The sequence below is a fragment of the Triticum dicoccoides genome, chromosome 4B (assembly GCF_002162155.2).
Source record: "Triticum dicoccoides isolate Atlit2015 ecotype Zavitan chromosome 4B, WEW_v2.0, whole genome shotgun sequence".
NCBI classification, from domain to species: domain Eukaryota; kingdom Viridiplantae; phylum Streptophyta; class Magnoliopsida; order Poales; family Poaceae; genus Triticum; species Triticum dicoccoides.
In genome coordinates, this window is record NC_041387.1 from 679,513,065 (window position 1) to 679,518,519 (window position 5,455).

A 5,455-nucleotide genomic window follows, 5' to 3' on the forward strand; every position below is an offset into this window, starting at 1 on the left:
TTTTGTAGGGTTACCTATTGTGTTAGCTAGCTAATAGAGAGAAGTGTCCTCTCTTATCTCCGTGCTTGATCGACGCTACGTACTATACTTACTTTCGGGTGGTTAAATCGCAGCTGCGCCGGCAGTCCCGGAGCTTGTGTGGTGAACTTTTTCCAAACCCTGCCAGACAAAGAAAACAATTACTTGATATCAGGAAATGAACAAAGTTGCCGATATGGTGCGATAATGATCGATTGAACTTACTTCGCGAGCATTTTAGTCATGGTCGCATACTCCTCCGGTTTTTTTCGTTTGGAGTCTATGACGGTTACTAGTCCCTGCTCAAGCTTAATCTCTAGCAGAATAAAGTGGAAGCTGCGCACACATGCATAACTCATCAATTACATTACTATAACCTCGAGTAATAAGGGAAACCGAATATGCACAAGACAGTAACACTCACTTGTATTCGTAAGGAAAGAGTATTGTAACTTAGTTTTGATTTTGAAGTAACGATCGTAGCAAGTTGGCCTCGGTATCTCTAGGATCACATTTAACATTCCATTCATACATGAGATTTGTGTTAATGAACCCAATATCACCTACTTGTCTTTTCTTCAATTCGGCAATCTTCAATCTGCATAATATAGTGAGGATAATTATATATACATGCAATAAAAGAGCTGAGCTATATATAGAGACTTAATTAATTACAGAGAAGTAGTACTTACAGACAATAGCAAGTGATGATTGTTTTATCGAGGGCATTTTGATTGAAAAACTGGAAGAATTCCTCATATGGAACAGACAACAAATCAATTCCAACGAGGTCGTGCTCCTCTTTAACTCTGAGCATCAAAGTATTTGTCCCAGACTTCCTGCAGATGTCCATGTACCAATCATGGAATCTTCGCATCATCGTTGTTAGGGAAGTACCAGGTATGATGAGAGGCTTCCCGTGCTGGAATCTTAATGTGTCCACCTCCATTGTTTCAAAAAGTGCATCGTCGTCGAGCATGTAATCTCCAGGATTTGTACCGGGCAGCATCCCCAGAAGATTAGCGACGATATCGCTAGACACATTGAGCGGGGTGCACGATTGCTTCGCCTGTTCGCCGAGCTGGGAATTTTTTTTCCTTTTCTTTGTTCTGCTAGCCTTTGATCAGTGCAAGTACTTCCCGACCGCTCCGCTTCCTTATATGTCATTTCAATGATGCTGTCATAGTTGGATTGCGGCGGAGGCGGTGGTGGTTGCTGCAAGGCATCCAAAGTGCGCTTCGCTTTCACCGGATCTATCTTCTCCGCCGGAGATGGATGTATCTTAGCTTTTACCGATGAAAGAACTCATTCACTTGGCCTTAAGAGATCTTCTGGTTTTCCTCGTCGTTCCTCTCGTATGGTAACTTGTCTAGAGGCTTGAGAGACGATGGACCATATCTGTATTGCCTCCCACCTCTGGCTGTACTGCTAGACGCCAGAGCAGCCGAAGCGGCTGCGGCTGTCTTATTTCGTTGCTTAACAGGCGGAGGAGCCGGAGGCAGTCTGCTATGACGCGCTGATAACCCACAAGTATAGGGGATCGCAACAGCTTTCGAGGGTAGAGTATTCAACCCAAATTTATTGATTCGACACAAGGGGAGCCAAAGAATATTCTTGAGTATTAGCAGTTGAGTTGTCAATTCAACCACACCTGGATAACTTAGTATCTGCAGCAAAGTGTTTAGTAGCAAAAGTGGTATGATAATAATGGTAGCGGTAGCAAAAGTAAAGATAAATGTTTTTGGGGTTTTGTAGTGGTTGTAACAGTAGCAACGGAAAAGTAAATAAGCGAAGAATATATATATGAAAAGCTCGTAGGCAATGGATCAGTGATGGATAATTATGCCGGATGCGGGTTCCTCATGCAATAGTTATAACATAGGGTGATATAGAACTAGCTCCAATTCATCAATGTAATGTAGGCATGTATTCCATAAATAGTCATACGTGCTGATGGAAAAGAACTTGTATGACGTCTTTTGTCCTACCCTCCCGTTGCAGTGGGGTCCTAGTGGAAACTAAGGGATATTAATGCCTCCTTTTAATAGAGAACCGGACCAAAGCATTAACACATAGTGAATACATGAACTCCTCAAACTACGGTCATCACCGAGAAGTATCCCGATTATTGTCACTTCGGGGTTGTCGGATCATAACACATAATAGGTGACTATAGACTTGCAAGATAGGATCAAGAACACACATATATTCATGAAAACATAATAGGTTCAGATATGAAATCATGGCACTCGGGCCCTAGTGACAAGCATTAAGCATAGCAAAGTCATAGCAACATCAATCTCAGAACATAGTGGATACTAGGGATCAAACCCTAACAAAACTAACTTGATTACATGGTAAATCTCATCCAACCCATCACCGTCTAGCAAGCCTATGATGGAATTACTCATGCACGGCGGTGAGCATCATGAAATTGGTGATGGAGGATGGTTGATGATGACGACGGCGACGAATCCCCCTCTTCGGAGCCCCGAACGGACTCCAAATCAGCCCACCCGAGAGAGATAAGGGCTTGGCGGCGGCTCCATGTCGTAAAACGCGATGAAACTTTCTTCCTGATTTTTTTCTCCCCGAGACGGAATATATGGAGTTGGAGTTGAGGTCGGAGGAGGTCCAGGGGGCCCACGAGATAGGCGGCCGCGCCCTAGGGGGGGGCGCGCCCCCTGTCTCGTGGACAGGCCGTGCCCCCCTGGCACTAATTCTTTCCCCAAAAATTCTTATTAAATCTGAAAAGTGCCTCCATGGATTTCCAGGACATTCCGAGAACTTTTCTTTTCTACACATAAAACAACATCATGGCGGTTCTGCTGAAAACAGCGTCAGTCCGGGTTAGTTTCATTGAAATCATGCAAGTTAGAGTCCAAAACAAGGGCAAAAGTGTTTGGGAAAGTAGATACGTTGGAGACGTATCAACTCCCTCAAGCTTAAACATTTGCTTGTCCTCAAGCAATTCGGTTGATAAACTGAAAGTGATAAAGAAAAACATTTACAAACTCTGTTTGCTCATGTTGTTGTAACATGAAAAGCCAGCATTCAAGTTTCAGCAAATATTATGAAGTAACCATACTAACAATAACACATAGGTCTCACAATTACTCATATCAATAACATAATCAGCTAGCGAGCTATAATAATAAAACTCGGATGACAACACTTTCTCAAAATAATCATAACATAATATAACAAAAATGGTATCTCGCTAGCCCTTTCTGAGACCGCAAAACATAAATGTAGAGCTCCTTTAAAGATCAAGGACTGACTAAACATTGGAATTCATGGTAAAAGAGATCTAGTCAAGTCATACCCAATATAAACCAATGATAATGAATGCAAATGACAATGTGCTCTCCAGCGGGTGCTTTTAATAAGAAGGGTGATGACTCAACATAAAAGTAAATTGATAGGCCCTTCGCAGACGGAAGCAGGGATTTGTAGAGGTGCCAGAGCTCGATTTTAAAACAGAGATTGAATAACATTTTGAGCGGCATACTTTTGCTGTCAACGCAACAACTATGAGATGGCTGTATCTTCCATACTACATGCATTATAGGTAGTTCCCAAACAGAATGGTAAATGTTTATACTCCCCCAACCACCAACTAGCATCAATCCATGGCTTACTCGAAACAACGAGTGCCTCCAACATACAACAGCCCTGGGGGAGTTTTGTTTAATTATTTTGATTTGTTTTGATCTTTTTGGATCATGGGACTGGGCATCCCGATTACCAGCCCTTTCTCGTGAATGAGGAGGGGAGTCCACTCCTCTTGAGAATAACCCACCTAGCATGGAAGATATAGGCAGCCCTAGTTGAAACATGAGCTGCTCGAGCATATAAAACAGAATTTCATTTGAAGGTTTAGAGTTTGGCACATACAAATTTACTTGGAACGGCAGGTAAATACCGCATATAGGTAGGTATAGTGGACTCATATGGAACAACGTTGGGGTTTAAGGAGTTTGGATGCACAAGCAGTATTCCCGCTTAGTACAGGTGAAGGCTAGCAAAAGACTGGGAAGTGACCAACTGAGAGAGCGACAACAATTGTAAACATGCATTAAAATTAATTCACACCGAGTACAAGCATGAGTAGGATATAATCCACCATGAACATAAATATCATGAAGGCTATGTTGATTTGATTCAACTACATGCGTGAACATGTGCCAAGTCGAGTCACTTATACATTCAAAGGAGGATACCATCCCATCATACCACATCATAATCATTCTAATAGCATGTTGGCACGCAAGGTAAACCATTATAACTCATAGCTAATCAAGCATGGCACAAGCAACTATAATCTCTACATGTCATTGCAAATATGTTTACTTCATAATAGCTGACTCAGGAACAATGAACTCATCATATTTACAAAAACAAGAGAGGTCGAGTTCATACCAGCTTTTCTCATCCCAATAAGTCCATCATATATCATCATTATTGCCTTTCACTTGCACGACCGAACAATGTGTATAATAATAAGAGTGCATGTGCATTGGACTAAGCTGGAATCTGCAAGCATTCAACTCAAGAGAGAAGACAAGTAATATGGGCTCTAAATTAAATAAACAATCATGCATATAAGAGCCACTTAAGCATTTTCAATATGGTCTTCTCGACCCCCAAAAGAAAACAAAAGAAAACTATTTACACGGGAAAGCTCCCAACAAGTAAAAGAAGAAAGAGAAATCTTTTTGGGTTTTCATTTTAATTTCTACTACAAGCAAAGGAAATTAAACTAACTAATTTTTTTTGGTTTTTTTAAGGTTTATCAAACACACAAGAACAAAGCTAGAAAAAGAAATTTAAACTAGCATGGATAATACAATGAAAGAGTATGAGCACCGACGACTAGTGTGTGAACATGAATGTAAAGTCGGTGAGAAATACGTACTCCCCCAAGCTTAGGCTTTTGGCCTAAGTTGGTCTAATACCAAGGACCGCTGCCACTCTCCCCTGTATAGTGGGAGGTGTAATCAGGATACCACGGGCTGGTCATCTCCGGATCCCACTGGACAGATGATGCACGATAAGGGTCCAGCTCAGGTTCCGGCTCAGGTTCAGGTTCCGGAGTAAAAGCTTGGGCTAAATGATTGTTCACCGCTTCCGGCGTGACAAGACAATTTTCTGCAAGCAAATCAAACAATAGAGGTGCAGGCAAAATAATAAACTCAAAATGTTTCTTATTGAATCTAAGTCTATACAAGAGCATCTTCTCTTCGTTGTCAACAATAAACTTGTGTGCTACCATGCTCTTGTAATCTAAAATGTGAGGAGGTAATTTTGTCTCCTCCTCCTCATGTGCCTAATGGGTATCTGAAAATGTTCAGCAAGACGTGCATCATAGATACCTCCAAATATGGGGCCTTTTGTACGATTCAGGGCTAGCCATTTAGCAACGACGGCACCCATA